This window comes from Triturus cristatus, chromosome 4_1 (genome assembly GCF_964204655.1).
Source record: "Triturus cristatus chromosome 4_1, aTriCri1.1, whole genome shotgun sequence".
Lineage (NCBI taxonomy): Eukaryota > Metazoa > Chordata > Amphibia > Caudata > Salamandridae > Triturus > Triturus cristatus.
In genome coordinates this window covers 1,159,221,036-1,159,239,133 of record NC_140585.1, presented here as the reverse complement: position 1 = coordinate 1,159,239,133, position 18,098 = coordinate 1,159,221,036, and the positions used below count along the sequence as shown (strand labels likewise).

At 44.7% G+C, this 18,098-nt stretch overlaps 1 long non-coding RNA gene across 1 annotated transcript in view; it reads right to left on the bottom strand.

The window, feature by feature from the left end:
* LOC146856249 (uncharacterized) overlaps positions 1 to 16,734 on the bottom strand; it is a 292,741-nt gene extending 276,007 nt beyond the window's left edge. Inside the window, exon 1 of the long non-coding RNA XR_014981450.1 lies at positions 16,437 to 16,734. This is a non-coding gene — a long non-coding RNA (uncharacterized LOC146856249). The remainder of the gene's footprint in view (positions 1 to 16,436) is intronic.
* Positions 16,735 to 18,098: the final 1,364 nt, after the last annotated feature.

The following is an 18,098-nucleotide window of genomic DNA, read 5'->3' as shown; positions in this document are numbered from 1 at the left end:
GTTGCCCTAAGTGGAAAGGGTATGCCCAGACGTGGGTCCGTGCTCCCTGTGCCACTAGATTCAGCTAGCCTGGCAGTTGAGGGGTGACACCCCGAAACCAGGTCCCAGGATGCTTGTTTCCGGTCCAGAGAGGACCTGGCCTGGCAGTTCGGGCTGGACTGCTCCAATGGGTAGCAGGGTCAAGACTGATTTGCATATGGCTGGGTCTAAACTGGGGTGGCATAGTGAGCAAGAAAATGATGGATTAAACCCACATCTGTGACTGGCGTGAATCTTTGATGTGTTCAGCATTCCATCCATTATTTGTTCTTTTTTTGTGAAACTTTGATAAGGGTATGTTCTGCTAGTGCGTCTGACAGAATGCCTCCTTACTGAGGTTCAGATTTATGAGTATGAAAGGAGAAAAATCTGCTTACCAACCTAGGGGCATGGACAGCCGTAGCTAGTTCACACAATTGATCAACTGTGAAACATGGAACATGAGATGAACTTGCCAGGAAGGAGGGAACCAAATCTGGACAGCCACAGAATGAACAAGTTCAACAATAGAAAAGGGACCAAGAAAACATAGGCCAAGTTTAGGGTGCCTACCATGGGGTGATAAAAAACGAAAAGGGAACCAAATCACCCACAGGAAAATTAGGGGCAGGGTAACGATGCTTGTCAGCTTGAGTTTTCATACTGTCTTTGGCCAAGGACAATCTCTTTCTAACAGTACCTCGTACAAACACTAGATGTTTCAAAACGACTGAGGATGTTGGCACCAGAGCGTCAGTGGGAACCATTTCAGGGCTCATTCTAGGATGAAGACCTTGCAAACAATAAAAGAGGGAATAAAACAATAAAACTATGTGTACTGTTGTTGTGGGCAAATTCAGCGTAGGGCAATAAAGAAGCCCAGTTATCTATGTAGCATTACAAAAACTTTGTAGGTATTGTTACAAAGTTTGATTAGTGAGTTCTGTGAGTCCATTAGTATGTGGATGGAAACCTGAAGATAAGGCTCTGGAAATTCCAACTGAAGCACAGACAGCTTTCCAAGCTTGGAAACATATTGTGGCCTCTTTCAGAAATTATGGTTGACGGGAGTCTATGCAATCAAAAGATATTAGAGAAAACCCGTCGTACCATATCAAATGCTGGCAGTACTTTCTTGAAGGCTGAAAAATGGGCCATCTTAGAAAATGTATGAGCTGTTACCATGATCATTGTAATTTCGTCGGATTTGCGCACGTTCACAATAAAGTCTGTTGATATGGTATGCCAGGGTCTGGGAGCTACTGGCAATAGAATTAAAAGGCCAAAGGTCTTAGAGTGAGAAGCCTTAAATTGGTTACAGATCAGGTATGAAGAAACATATAGTTCAACATCCCTTTTTACAGTGGGAAACCAAAAAGATTGCAGGATTAGATCCAGGGTATAGTTCCTACTACGATGACCAGCACTCAAGGTGTCATGACACAATTTCAATAGCCACTCTGGTAAAATTGGAACAGGAATAATCAGTGTCTTTTTGAAGAGGTATAAAACATCTTGCTTCTTGAGTTTAAAATGCTCACATATCTCTTCTATATCTTCCGTATTCAAAGATAGATAGCTTTGTTTGACCTCCTCTAAAAAAGAGATGGCTGGAGATATTATCAGTTCTGGAGCAAAAGGGGGTGCGCTTGGGCTTACTGAAGACTAACGCCATGATGGGACAGAGAATCGGCACAATTATTGCTGAATCCAGGGACATAGGTTACCACAAAGTCGTATCGAGAAAATAAATCCACCCAACAGGCTTGTTGACTGTTACAAGACGGAAACTCTTTCTACACCTGGAGATTACGGTGTTCCATCCTGATTTCAAAGGGCTAGAGATTACCTTGGAGAAGGTGTCTCCACTCTTCGCAAGCTTCTTTCACTTCCCATAGTTCCCTTTCTACCACAGAGCAATTCTGCTCTCAGGAGTATAAGGATCTAGAATAGTAAAAGTTTGTGGGGCATTTTTACTGGAAAAGTGGCGCGCGTGGCGTTAGCCACCTTGGCTTAATGCCATGCTCTGCCACTTCTGAAAAGCAGGGCTACACCATATTTACAAGAATACAGTGCAGCCCTGCATTTCCACCTTGCGCTGGTGCTAATTTAGCTGCTTAGCGCCAACGCAGACACCCTGGAACCATAGTGCCAGGGTGTCTGCGTTGCAGGTGAATGATTGTTTATGTGCAGGAAAGTTTCCCTTCCTGCACATAAACAATCAGTAATGGCACTTTGTAACTTCTGTGTGCTTAATGCAGCACACATAGAAGCTGAAACCGTAATTTTTCTAATGATTGTTTATGTGCAGAAAGGGACACCTTCCTGCACATAAACAATCAATGGTGTTTTGCTGTTTCTATGTATGCTGCACAACGCAGCACACACAGAAACAGCGGAAACGAGGAGCAATAAAGCATTTCTCCTCGTTTCACCTGTTTAAGACCAGGTTTTCCCAGGCCTTAATTTTGCCGCTGTCTCCTATTTACGCCACCCTTGTAAATAGGGGGCAGCATCAAAATCAATGGGTGGTGTGGTGGAACGCCCACCACAACACGTATTGCCCTCCCCTTTCATGCTAAGTGTAAAGTGAAAGGGTGCCTTATTTACAACAGCGTTAAGCCACATTACGTGGCTCAACGCTGTCTTGTAAATAAGGCAAAGCCCCTATCACCACCACAACATCTGAAAAAGTGACATTGTGGTTGTGATAGGGGCTTGTAAATTTGCCCCCTCGTGTTACAACCCATCATCGTCCTGGGATTGCAACAAAACTGCTCCCAATGCTTTCTCAGATGCATTGGTCGCTACAATTAATTTCTTCATGGGGTCTAGTTGCCTCAAAACCAGAACTGAGGTAAAAGCCTCTTTTAGGGTTTGAAAGCGCTTTCAGCTTGATGATACCAATGAAAGCCTGACATCAGGTTTTCCTTCTTTAGTAATCGAGGTATCTTACAAGAATGGTCTGAATAGTTGTGAATAAACTGCCTGTAGAAATTCATAAATCTGAGGAAGCTCTGGGTTTCATTAACAAAATAAGGAGAGGGACAGTTTAAAACTGCTTAAATATTTTTATGTTCAATTGAAAGCCCACTAGGAGAAATAATGAACCCCAGGTACTCCACTTCAGCTTGTTCAAATAAACATTTCTCTGGATTGCAAGTTAAGGAATGACCTCTTATTCGTTGCAGATCATTCCAGACATGTAGACGATGTTCTTTCAAAGACCTAGAAAAGCTCAAGATATCTTCTAGGTAGACAATTACATTTAGATTCAATACATTTAAAAGAATTTTATCCATGAAACATTGAATAATGGGAAAGGCATTGCACAACCTGAAGGGCTTAACCCTATATTCAAAATGTTCATATGGAGTCTGAAATGTAGTCTTCCATTGGTCTCCAGGCTTTATTCTTAGTAAGTGATAGGCCCCTCTGAGGTCTAACTTTGTGTACACTTTGGCTCCTCTTACTAATTCCAGGATGTCTTTAATCAATGGAAGATGATACTGATCCTTAATCATGACCATATTGAGAACTCTGTAATCTATATAAGGTCTTAATTCCTTTGAATGTTTGGGTACAAAGAAAGGAGGAGCTAAGGCAAGAGATGTAGTGGGAAAGATGACACTATAAGCCAGATTGTCATCTAAATGCTATAGTAACACTTTCTTCTCTGTTTCAGAAAGCAGGTACATCCTACCATAAGGTATTTCTGATCTCTGTACTAAATTTATGGCACAGTCAAAATTGCAATGTGGAGGTAAGGTTTCAGTTTTCGCTTCCATGAACACAACGCTAAATGCATGGTACTGTTCAGGAACTGCTGATAAGTTCACCACTATCATCACAGATTTTTCAAACGGTATTAGGGCTTTGCTGCCTACTTTCCATTTAAGGCTTAAACAGTTTCAGGCCCAATATTCATAACTGCAGGATAACACCCTGGTAAACCAATTAATATAAGCGTTGTGTAGGACCAACTATGGAACTCCAAAAATCACTAGATGATTCGGAGATGTGATTATAACAAATTCTAAATGTTCCTGATGATTAAATAACTTTATTTGAAGGGACTTAGTGTACTGAGTGGCAGGAAAAGAAACTATAGGAGTTTCATTCACAGTTTTAGCAATGTCTGCACTTGCCTTTCCTCGAATGGGAATGTTTTTTTTATAGCCCAGTCCTTGTCCATGAACCTACTGGTAGCTCCAGAATCCAGTGAAGAAAAAACTTAATTTAAAGGGAACGTATTTCCTTTGGAGATAGGTAGCAGAAACAATGGAACATGTTCAGGAGTGTATGAGGATCCACTAGACATTATTTGAGGAAGAAAAGCTTCACTCAAACCTTCCTTCCTCTCAAGGGATGGTCTTACTCATTTCCTATTGGCTTGGCAGGTCTAACTGTGCGTTGGCGTAAAAGATGCCCATTCTCTCCACAGTACAGGCACAAACCTTTTGCCTGGCATTTCCACCTTTCTTCTTTAGATATTGGGCCTCTGGTGATTCCAAATTGCATTGGTTCTTCTGCACTTAACACCTGAGCAGGGATCTTGATTTTTCAGAGTGGAGTATGAGTTGAGATAGAGGATTTACTACGAACTCTCTCCTTTTCTTTTCTCCTCTCATTCAATCAGTGTTCGATGTATTAGGCTGACTTTATTGTCTCATTAAGAGAAAAGGGTCAAGGAATGTGAATAAGTTAATCCTTGAGTTCATCCTTCAATCCTCTATGAAGTAAGGCTAACAAGGCACACTCCACCCATGTTGTTTCTGCAGACAAATAACATATCACATAGGACAAAACATGCTGAGAGCCTTGTTGAATTTCACAAAGAGCCTCCTCTGCAGAACTCTGTGAGTCAGGTCTATCAAACATTTGGTGGAAGGCTAACATGAATGTGGAATAATCATCCAGAGTAGGATCTGTTACAGTTACCAAAAGCAAATCCCAGGACAAGGCTGATCCTGTTAGACTGCTTATTAGGTAACCCACCCTAATCCTATCTTGGGAGAACTGGGTAGATCGGAAAGCAAAATGGAGGGTCAGAGAGACCAAGAACTCTTTTGACTTATTCGGGTTTCCATCAAAATGCTGGGCCCCTGTAGGAACTAGCTGTAACTCAGAGGCAACTCTGGCTGATAAGGCTTGGCATAATATAGCATTTTCATTGCATATAGGGTCCGGTTCTGCAGACTGCTGTTGTACGGTATCATGCAAGGCTTGTGTGGGTATGTTGACATCGCAATCTCTTGAGAGTTGGACGCAAGAGTTGACGTCTAGGTTTGGAAGCTCTGGATATGAAACTTGGACTATCGCCTCTGGAAACCACTCTAGCAACCAGTGATGGAAACACAACGCTGGAATGTGCCCTCTAAGGAAACTGCCAGAAGGAAAAAGCATGAAGCAGAAAAAACCTCTGGAATTCACTACCACATAGTAGTACACAGCACATGGAGAAAAAAGGTCAAGAAAAAACTGGAACAGAGACATCCTCCCGGATGTCTCTGTCCCATGTTGCAACGCACCAAAATACCTTTTCAAGAGGTTTATATAGGAAAGTATGACCTTGAAGGAAGCAGGAATCAAGGAAGTAATTCCCTACATCTTAGGCTGGGAAACCTCCATAGGATTCAATGGAAAGGCGGCCATGATGGATTGGGCTAAGTAAGAAAGAAGTTCTTCCCAATGGCGCCGTCACTTCCTGCCAAGACCTTTCCCTGCAGGTAACATGGTGCTCCAGGAACCCAACCCCCACCCCCCGAATGCCTGCCAAGAAGGAGGACCATAGAGGCAACCCTGACCACAGCAAGTAAGAAAGAATGCGGGCATGTTTGAAGACTGTGTCCGCTCCTGCCGATGGGATGCACTCGTTAGGCACGCCCAACTCTTTGATAAGGGCCCCTCCTGCAAGCGAGTCTGGCAGTGCAGTGCATTGGAATAGAGTGCAGTGGTGTAAGGAGCAGTGGTTAGAGTAGAGTGGCATAGAGTACAGTGGGTCATAGTAGAGTGGCATGGAATGTTTTTTTCAGAAGTGGAATGGTGTAGGGTAGAGTGGAGTGGAGTGCTGCAGCATAGAGTGCAGTGGCATAGAGTGCAGTGGCATGGAGTGCAGTGGCGCAGTGTGAAGTGGCACAGAGTGCAGAGGAGCAGAGTAGATTGGAGTGGCTTAGAGTGGATTGGCATAGAGTGCACTGGTGTAGGGTGGAGTGATGCAGAGTAGAGTGGAGTGCATTGGTATAAAGTAAAGTGGTGTAGAGTAAACAGGCACACAGTGGTGTGTCTTAAGTGGCTTAGAGTAGAATACAGCGGCGTGGAGTGTGCAGAGTAGAGTGAAATGGTGCAAAGTGGTAGCGTACTGCCATTACAGACAACACATCTTCAATCGAAATGACCATTACATTTGTACAGGCATACAGTTTTACTGATAAATGTATGCAGCACATAAACGATAATGTGTGGAAATATCATCGCCCAATATTTTGATTTGTTTTGATCATATTAAAATATTTATTTGCACCACACTTCAGACTTACCAAAAAATGACCTTCATGTGTGCTTTCTTAATTCTGATATATTATACAATATTTGCACAGTTCATTTACAGACATTTAAATGTTATTGTGTGCTTGAAAAAAATAACATTGTACAGCCTTCCTCCAGCACATCCCCAGTAGCCAGCATGATTGTCAAATAAATCCTCTCACTTTGAAGTCAGAGAAAGAAATGTTAACACTAAGCTCCCTGAGCTCCATCTCTGAATGCACAGCAAATGAGACAAGTTAAGAACAGGATTTAAAAACCTGTTTACAGAAATCGAGCACTGGTGGAAGAATACAGTAAATAGAGTATGCTCAGTGGGAGGGACAAACTCAACCTGGACAAGTAAACAAGTAAAGTCAGAAATTGGAAAGCAAGGAAATGTGAGTTACAAACCACAAAGCCAATGGTAAACAATAGGAAGCCTTCAATCTAAAAAGTTTTTTTTTTATTTCTACAGCATACATTTCCCAGAATGTGTTGCCAGCAAGTGGTCCGTGGTGCTTTTGGGCCGCTGGCCAACTTATTTCAGATGTAAAATAGTCGCTCAAACATTTCAAAGCAGGCGGTATGGCACAGTCAAACAACACAAGTGGCGAGTCTAAAATACTCCTGTGGGCTCAGGTAATTCATAAAGTCTCAACCCAATGTCAGTATGCTCAAGAGCACAAAAAGCCTAATTTTTTAAAGAGAGTGTAATTACGAACTACAATGTTTTGCTAGAAGTAGTGCTAAACGGCTGACGAGTCAGGATCCCGCACCCGCGCGCCGTGAAAGGTATTTAACCTTGTATATTTGGCAGTCTACCGGCACCCCACATACAGACCTGCTCCCTGCTGACGAGAGGCAACTACCTCGAAACACGTGTCCAGGGATGGCACTTATTTAACACTCGTAGCATAGGTGTACTCGCCGCTGCTACTTCATTGTCCAGAATCCTATGGGGCTACTTGCTAGTATGACGAGCGGTGTGCGACCCACTTAATGGTAGAAGTAGTGGGAAATATGAAGTGATTCATAAATGATTTATAATCATCAGATCTGTCATACAGTTTTGTAATGCTCTCCCAATTCATGTTTCCAGTTTTGGCCAGACACAACAATCTTTATGTGATATGGTTTGAACCAAAGTTGGTTCGCTTCATTACTGGGCATCTGTCAATGGAGTGACATCATCTAATGTACTAAAGCGAAACAACGGTTCAAGAAATGACCTATTTTTAACCTAAAAGAGTTTTTATCATGTTTTTCTAGGAGGTGTGTGGGTTCATTTGCCTGCTAAATCATTTGATGGCTCATCCTGTGTGCTTCCTTGTTTGCCCGTCTCTATGTTCAGATCAGAAGCCTCGACAAACTCCTCACCTTGGTCGACCAAACAAGCCATGGTCTGTGCCCTCATCCATGACTCCCATTCTATGTCAGTCAATCCACACTGTACTTTCATCTTCGTGCACTACTGTTCAACTGCAGTGCCACAGCAAACAAGCATTGGCAAAGCCTATAGGTCTCACCTATTTGACCAACTGGCTTTGCCAATCTTTTCTAGCAATGCTAAACAACATTGCAGCTGCTGTGCAACGTTGTGGTTTTTAAAAAAAGGGCGTAAAAAAAGGGCAATGACACGGCCGTTGCATCATTTTGTAGAGGCACGTGTGTTCAATATTTATGCACACCTCAAAATTATGTGGGTGTTTTTGTCCTTTTTATTTACCAACCTGAGATGGATCAATAAATTTAGAAAAAGGAGCACAAAAGCATTGTTTTGAAATGCAGTGCGAAGGCACTTAAAAAAGAACATTAACATTTTTTAAAAGTTGACTGGGTTGTGGGAGAGGGTTGGTGAGAGGGGGAGAGGAGAAGCAACATGACAAGCAGGGATGAAGCAACACGGCTAGTGGGGCAAGAACCATCACAAGCGAAATAGAGAAATGTGGACCGTGGTTGGGGGAAAATAGTAGTTTCCTAAAACAAGCAGTGAAAACATAGAAGCCAGTCAGTCGAAAAGATGGTATGGAGGCTATGCTCCATGGCAGGGACAAAAGCAAGATTGACAAGCCGGGAAACGAGTAAGAAGCAGGCAAATGAGAATGCCAGTAAAGTCAACCAATGGGCAACAATGGGCGGGCTGCAAGCCCCTGTATGTTCTTAGCTATCCTACAATATGTCTCTCACAACCAGAGAGCTTGTGCTGTCTGTCAGGCTCAGCCTAAGAAGGCTCAAGTCCTTCACACACTTCCTCCTTCGCACTAGAATGCACTCCTGCTGAAAATGGGATCACAAACATCATATGCACAATCGAAAGGAGCCCTTGTGAACTAGGCCTGCAGATTAGGGTTGTCAGAGACACCGTGTGGGTAGGACAGCGTAATCTTTATTTCCTGCATGTTAGTTCAGTGGGGTCAGTTGAAGCAAACATTTCTAGACTGCAGCTCTCAGAATATATTATCTTATCAAATAAAAGCCGGGCTGATAAATTGCTACCCTGTCGTCGTGGAGCTAGGTGGTACTAATGTAAAGTACTCAAGCCATCCCCTCCCATTGGATGAGTGATGCTAAGTGATATGTCATCTACCCAATTGTAAACTACTATAATATATATCACTTCACATGATTGAATGTTTGAGGCTGTTGCTACAGAACCAGTCTGTCTCCAAAGAGAATCGCAATGCTTTACATAGGACTTTTTTATTGCAGCAGGGGCATATCGGACAGGCCAGTGCTTGAAATGGAAAAATAGAGGAGTGCCTGCTTGTTTCTGAGAAGTGCCGGTACTCTCCAATTAAAAGCATTACGTCACTCTTGAGAAGTGCCAGTACTCTCCCTCTCAAAATAAACAAGCATGTGCAATGCAATAGGTCTCGCATTTATACGAGTTTGAGCTATTGGCATTGTAAATGACAATGCCTTTTATTTATGTTTTAAAAACCCACACATAAATAAAAGGCATTGCCATTTACAGTGCCAATAGCTCAAACTCTTAACAACTGCGAGACCTATTGCATTGCAAATGCTTGTTATGGTGAGTTCATGTTTACTATGCGAGCAAAATAGTGAGTAAAGCATTCTGCACTTGCATTTTTACATGTAAATGTTTGTGTAAGCAAAATGTAAAACGAAAGCTAGCAAAGGCATTGAATTAACTGTAGACGTTGTTTTAGAAAAAAAGAAAGGATAAAAAAAAAAGGAATCTGCTGTGAAAGGAAACAGCAATCCTACAATAAACTGAAAGTTAGCCTCCTAATTAAGATAGTTATCAGTGTTGCCGTGGCACCCTTTCAGCTGAATGTGTTTGAAAAGCGTTCACACCTCGGTTTTGGAAGAAGACCGAATGATGCGCCAAGAAGTCTGGAGTGGTGTGAAAAGTTTGAATAGTTTGTAGATGTGTTTGATGTGGAGTCTGCAGTGGTACAATACAGAGAAACGTCGCCTCCTGGTTAAGATCGGTATCACTGGTAGGAGCTGTATATGCGGCTTTCATCAACTTGTACATATTGATGGAAACAACAAAGTGGGAAGTTTCAAACTGAGACCAGAATGTTGTTTTAAAGTTCCCTTTCCGTTCCCGCTCTAACAGTTGCACTTTCAAAACGTTAAAATAGGACGGAAGAAAAAAAAAATATGAAATTATACAAAGTGTTGTGCGGTTAAGTGGACAAAAAGTGTAATTACTTCTAACTATATGCACCCTAAGGAAACCAGTGTGTTTGTTTGTTTGAGCACACACACACAAGCACACATACAGAAAATACCAAAAACACAAGCACTCTTACAATCACATGCTCCAGAACAAAAACACCCAAGGACATAAACACAAGTACATGCAAACACACACACACAGACACACACACCATCACACGCACAGACATGCACAAGCACACACACATGTGCGCGCACGCTCTCATACGCGAACAGAAGCGTGCACACAAGTACGCATACAGAAACATCCACAAGCACGCATACAATCCCATGCTCTAGTACATAAACACTCAAGTACATGCGCACACTATTACACGCACAGACATAAGCACACATACAGAAACATCTGCGCGCAGAAGCACACATAGAATCACATGCTCTAGTACAAAAACACCCAAGTACATGCACACACCATCACACGCACAGACATGCACAAGCACACACACGTGCGCACACACTCTCATACGCGAACAGAAGCGCGCACACAAGTACGCATACAGAAACATCCACACGCACAAGCACACATACAATCCCATGCTCTTGTACATAAACACTCAAATACATGCACACACTATTACACGCAGACATAAGCACACATACAGAAACATCTGCGCGCAGAAGCACACATAGAATCACATGCTCTAGTACCAAAACACCAAAGTACATGCACACACCATCACACGCACAGACATGCACAAACACACACAAATGTGAACACAGTCTTTGATACACGCACAGACGCACACACAAAAGCACTCATGACACATTTCTCCAGGACTGCTGCAGCATTGATGGCACACAATGGCAGGTTTGGACAGACTAATGAAAGACATCTGCTGCCGGTTCCGAAAGTGAAAACAGTTCTCGGATTATTTACCAGATAGAAGGGGGCGCGGGGTCACGAGCAGCGACGGGAGAGAGGGAAGATGATAGACGCAAGGCAATAATGCACTCCTGCCTGCTCTTATTAGAGGACACTTCCTAGAACAGCCCCGCTGCAGTGGAGGCTGGGGAGTCGCTGTTGTTTAGCACCATCAGGGAATTGCAAAGAAAAGTTGACAATTATGGGCTGAACAGTGCACAGATGCACTCTGGGAATAAGGGCACAAACCAAAACAGATGTTCACTGGATCTCAGGAAGCGGGCTTCAGCAGGCGGCTACCGGGTTGCAAACTATAAGGCAGACCCAAGGAGCTAGTAGTACGTAGTAACCCCTAAAGGCCTGTGGAGTACAAAGTGAGCCCCCGCAAAATATGAAACTGGCTGCCCGTGTGTTCTACGGGGCGCACAGGGAGAGACAAACTATGTCGGGCGACAGCTGATCTTAATAAAAACAGTATGCGGGAGCAGAGAGTGGGAGTTAGCGAGTGTAAGAGAGGGAGGGGCTGGAGTTAAGTTTGGGAATGAAGAGGTCCGTAACTGCGGCAAGCCATGCTTTAACATATTTTGCTAACAGCTATTTGAAGTAGTGCTCTAAAAATCGGCATGACTTCAATTAGGCTCTGGGAAGCGGGTGTCCTGCTTGCATTCATTGAGGCATGTAAAATGGAGGATAGAAATCGTACGGATGGAGGTTTCGCTCTTCTTGAATGTTTGTGTTGATGTAAATTTACCAACTTGCACACATGGGTGTTTAACCTTGAGGAGGTCCGGAGCTTTGTTAAGCCGTGTCTTCATTAACTTTAATAATGGCTTTTTGAAGCAGTGCCTGACAAACGGCATGACTTCAATCAGACTCCGGGAAGCGGGGTCCTGTTTACATTATTTGGAACACTACAGAGTGTGATAACAGAGAGGATAAGGGAGGGGGTAGGGGAGAGAGGCAATGCAGGCTGGCAAATGGTGAGCACTTTTCGCGGGCGGCCGTGCGGCCGCGAAAGTGAAAGAAAACGAATGCTTTCAGGCTGCCAAATGGTGCGCGAGCCCGGAGCACATGCACTGTAGTTGGCGGCCTGAAAGCACTCGTTTCCACTTCCAAAAGTGCTTACTATAAGTCTCGCCAGAGCAGCGCTAAAGCGCTGTCTCAGGCGAGACCTAAAAAGTGCCGGTACTCAGTACCGGGGAGTACCGGCCCATTTAAAGCACTTTACCAGAAAATCATGATGGAATAACGAGGGACAGAGAAGCGGCCTGAGCATACAATTGGAGCTGCAGCTTCAGCCACGAGGAGATGAAAGATCTGGGAGCAGTCACGTCGTAGTTGTTCAAGCGCGGACCGAGGCAGCCTGGTTGGTTCTTCACCGACATGACCTGTATTTGAATGTGCCCGTACAAATATTAGGAAAATCACTTAAAGCCTGTAGATTTTCCTCTTATCGATACATAGATTAAACAGGAAATATAAGAAGAAAGCACTTTACAATGTGTCCTGTCCCTGCTGAAATAACCCCCGAGTGAAACTAAAGTAAACGAAGACAGAAAGGCCGTTTTAAAAAAAAATGCAAGCGATTTTCTATAAAATTCTATTCAAGTGTCGTGTCCGAGGCTCTGCAGGATTTAAAAACGTGAAGAAGTAGCCGGAATGTTTCTGTGGGACAGGCGGCAGATTGAGAGCTCAGTTGTCCAGAGTCCTCGGACAGCACAGCTCCCCTGACCCTCTTATGCTGGCTTTGGGCACCCCCTCTGCCTGCTCTTCGGCGCGGTGCTCTCCTCCTCATAGAGAAAGAGAGGCTCACAGCTGCGCAGTCACGAGGGGAGCACGTGGTGGATGCACAAGAGAGTGAGACACGAGCACACTTACGTGAACAACGTGGCACAGGTGTGCCTCGAGAACAAGGAATAACAGACAATTTCTAAGCACGGGAGGGGGTTAACTAAGTGGGATGACAAAGAGAGCTGGGCGAAAATAAACCAGTGCAAAAACTGACCCATGCTCATGGCAGACACAGGACCGAGGGGCATATGCACAACAGAATGACGGAGCGTGGCGTAAAGCGAAACTTGCTAACGCCACGATCCGTCATTCTGAATTCACAAAGATACCCCGCACCCCTGCCTTTCCGCTAGTGCTGGCATTAATTAAGCTGTCTAGCGCCAACGCAGGCACCCTTGCACCATAGTGCAAGGGTGCCTGCGTTGGGGGGATTGATTGTTTATGTGTAGGAAGGTGTCCCTTCCTGCACCTAAACAATCCATAATGGATATTTGTAACTCCTATGTGTGCTGCATTGTGTAGCACACATAGAAGTTGCAAATCGTCATTTTTTTAATGATGGTTTATGTGCAGGAAGGGACACCTTCCTACACATAAACACTCATTCCTCCCAACCCAGGCACCCTTGCACTATGGGGACACCTTCCTACACATAAACAATCATTAATGGTGTTTTGCTGTTTCTATGTGTGCTGCACAATGCAACACACATAGAAACAGCAAACATGAGGAGAAATAAAGCATTTCTCCTCGTTTCGACCATGTTAAGGACCAGTTTTTCCCTGGTCTTAATTTTGGTGCCGCCCCATTTTTACGCCACACTTGTAAATATGGGGCAGCGTCAAAATCAATGGGTGTTGTGGTGGAACGTCCACCTCAAAAGGGTGCCTTATTCACAAGGCGGCGTTCAGTCGCTCTAAGTGGCTTAACGCCACCTTGTAAATAAGGCGACGCCCTTATCGCCACAGGAACATAGTAAAAAGTGACGTCCCTGTGGTGATAGGGGCTTGTAAATATTCCCCTGAGTGCCATGGTTAAGAGCAAACAGAGTTAAACAGGGTTGCATCAGAGAGATAGATGCTTGGGCTAGATGGACCCATCCTTTGCTCGCATGCATCAAGCTGCTGACTACAGTCTGTTTTGTTGCAGCAGGCAGCTGAATGGAAAGGCTTTATAGACCCGGTCTCAGTATTGCGTCTTCCATTAATAATTGTGGGAAATTATGAGGATCCTACTGGATTCTGGTTCCAGCAGGTGGGATCCGACCAATCCAGTGGAAGTGTAATTTTCCGATACTAGCACACAATTCAGCAGTGCCCGCACATTGTCGGCTTTCTTTTTGCAGGAGCAACCTGCAGGTCGTGAGGGGGTTTTCCTATTTTCACTTCCAGGTGGGCCCAAAACAAAGGTCCCAAGTGATTGCAAGTGGTTAGACTATTTGCAAGCATTCCTCCCGTCACCTTTGGCGAGATTGATTCAACACCCTAAGTGGGTATGCCCAGATGTGAGCCCCTTGCTGGCTGTGCCCATCGGATCCAAGTTATATCTCAGTCACAAGGCCTAACTAGACAGAAACTAGTCTGGGGTTGCTTACGTTTCCTTCTGGAGGTGGCCTGGCCTGGCAGTTCGGGAGGGACTGTTCTCATGAGCAGGGTCAGTACTGGTGTGCATGAGGCGGGCCGGGCCTTTTTTCTAGAGTGGCACAGTGGGTGAAAACAGGATGGGTTGGAATGCTATCCAGAGTGATTGCCACTGGTTAGACTATTTCAAGCATTCCTCCCATCACCGTTTGTGTGACTGATTTAAAGGGCCATCAGGCCCTCTTTTGTTCAAGTACCATTGTGGCAGGGAGCTATTTGGAACCTACCACCTAGATGTCAATGCAATGGAGAAAAACAAAGGCCCACAGCTTATCACTTCACTAGCACTTAAAGAAACTATGTGTTGGAGGCAGGTTTTTTACTTTGTTCAACCACCGTTCCCCTGTGGAAGAGATGCCATGCACTGTAAGAATGTGAGATTTATATATGTGTATGAGTTAATACATAAATAACACATTTATTTATTATTTAATTCTTTTATTGCGCTACTCATCCCAGTGTAGGATGTCAGAGCGCTTTACATCAATTACAGAGAGACAATAAATCATACAAGTGTGTAAATCAATGTTTATTAAATGGTACATTAGGTAATGAGTGTTATAAGGTGTGGGAGTCACATATTGTCTATACTTGTAGAGAATATATATTAAGAGTGCATGGTCAGGAGAAACACAAAGAAGTAAAACCTATGACTTGCAGTTTGCATGCAGTTCCTTAATGCTGGTTCATAGCTCACTGTGATTTAATAGAAGAATTGCAACTTATGAACTGGCAGTAAAAATGGATCTCAGTGTCAAAAGCAGTAGCCCACTTATCTATCTACAGATTAGCATGTTATACTATATGCTTTGCAGGAAGCACATTAACCTTCTATGCTACTTTATGAATTAAAAACTGGACAAAAAACAGAAATTTCCTGAACTGCATTAACCACCAGAGTTATCTTTCCATTATTATGTATGGGAAAAAGTACCCCTGCTGTACATTATAAGGCTATTGCTAGTAGCAAAGGAGTTCCATGGCAGTAAACAGGAACAAGGCGGTGACTTGCAATATCCTGATCATGTACAGAAGGGGGTACTTTATCCCTTATAATAAATCACCTTTCCCACAAACCACCTTGCTCTGGTTTGTGGGAAAGGTACATGTTTGCAAACATGAAGAATAAAAATAGAATCACTAGTGCAAAATTAAACACATCAAAACGTTAGCTGGTTGTTGAAAAAAGATATATGAAGCAGTTGAATAGAAGTCTTTTTTTTAAAGGTGTAGTATAAACAGGCATAAAAATTATAACTTTTTCATAATTTCCCAAAGAGTGCAAAAAAATAAACATGATGCTATAAATATCTCCTTTCTGCTTGGCACTGTAGAGTTCAAAAGAAACACAGAGCAGAAGAAAGAAAAACAACATTTCATTTTCCTTGCTTTATGCAGCTGCTTTAATTGTGCCTTTAGGGATTGTGTCAGAACTCGACTGTAATAAGCTATTACAGTTGAGCTCTGATGTCATTTCTTTATAATTGGGGACTATATTAGTCACAAATCGTGATTATGAAGACATTTGAGACGTGCTTTAACCCAGAGCATGCAGAATCCCATATATTATAATCCCCTATAAATTGTTGGGCACATAAAATAGATCCATGCAGCAGGTGTTTTAACCCTGTGATGAGATATTTCAATCTGCAGCCTGTTTGTGACCAATTAAGCCAGAAAAGACTTCTTGTCAGATTTGTTCTTTAAAAAAATGTATACATTGACTTTCAGACTCCGCTTTTCATGATTCTGCCCCTCCTGACTTCATTCCCTTTCCTTTACCACACCGTGACAACCAGTTTATGGGTTCCTGGACTACATTCATTCCAAATTCAGCAATGCTGGTTGAGTCAAACTATGTACTTGTTGTCAGATAAGCTACTCACCCATTTTGGGGCATTCTCTTAACTTGGAAGAAAGAGAGGGTGGTAGGAACTTGGGGAGCCTGGTCTGTGGATGAGGCTCAGCCGAGGTCCTGATGAAGGCTGAAGACCTGTCAGTCAGGTAAGGGTCCTCCTTGCACTGTGATGTGGCCCAGGCGGTGGAACCACTGAGAGATGCTGCAGCCTCTCATCCCATGAGCATGTGTCCCTCCGCACACCTGGGAGGGAAAGGGTCTGTAGGATCCTTGGAGTCCAGGCAGTGAATGAAACTTCTATGGGACCCAGGTGACTGCTAAACAACTTTACCTTTCGAACAGGTGATGGTTTTATGCTCACAGTCATGTGGTACTCCGCTTAGGCGCTGGAACCAATGAAAGATGGAGCAGTTTTCCATTCATGAGCATGTATCCCTCCGCGAGTCGCGGAGGAAAGAGATCCGGAAGGTAGGCCCAGATAAAAGTGACGGCTGAGGGCCCATCGACAAGCAACAGTCCTGCAAACACGGCTGTGTGGCCCTCGGCATAAGCCTGGACCGGGCTGTGGAAGCTCGGGGAGTTGTTACAGCCTCGCTGTGCCGGGCAGGTGTCTCCCCGGCAGCCCGCGAGGCAGCGCAGACAGTTTGTGTGAGCCTGGACAGTTCCCAAGGTGTACGACAAGATTTATTACCCTCAGGGGTAAATATTGAACAGTGGATAAACCAATGTCAACATGACTCTCCCGGGCGATAAATCTAGACTTTCACTGAAGCAGCAGGGAGCGCGGGCCGAGGCCCCAGCAGCGCACTGCACTGCTGCCTTCGAGTCTGCTGCTAGGACCACTGCCGCATCCCGTGCGCCAGAGGGGTCTGAGCAGCAGGGAGCGCGGGCCTAGGCCCCAGCAGCGCACTGCTGCCTTCGAGTCTGCTGCTAGGACCCACTGCCGCATCCCGTGCGCCAGAGGGGTCTGAGCAGCAGGGAGCGCGGGCCTAGGCCCCAGCAGCGCACTGCTGCCTTCGAGTCTGCTGCTAGGACCCACTGCCGCATCCCGTGCGCCAGAGGGGTCTGAGCAGCAGGGAGCGCGGGCCTAGGCCCCAGCAGCGCACTGCTGCCTTCGAGTCTGCTGCTAGGACCACTGCCGCATCCCGTGCGCCAGAGGGGTCTGAGCAGCAAGCGCGGGCCTAGGCCCCAGCAGCGCACTGCTGCCTTCGAGTCTGCTGCTAGGACCCACTGCCGCATCCCGTGCGCCAGAGGGGTCTGTGCAGCAAGGCACGGCCTAGGGATAGATGCGGCATACTGGGGACGAGGAGAGAAGGGTCGTGTAGGCAGTGTCCTAGGGCGTGAAAACCGAGGAGCCCTGTAGGCCCTGTGAGCTCTGAGGTGTCCTGAAGACTGAGGTGGCCACACGCCCGCCAACACTTTGAACGTGGTGAGAGGGAGCTTTTGACTTACATTAAAGGGGAGAGCATTTTAGGCGGGATACACCTATAAGAAAGCCATTTTGGGCTTATAAAGTAGGCAGTTTCCCATCTGAATCATGTCTGTTAGCTTTTCCGAAAAGCTCTAAAAACCTGGCTGTTTCACTGTTAAGAACCTACCTGTTCACCACATAGTCAGGTCTCCGCAATACTGAAGCAGCGCCAAGACACCTCCGGGCCTTCGCGCGCTACAATAATAACATAACATAAGC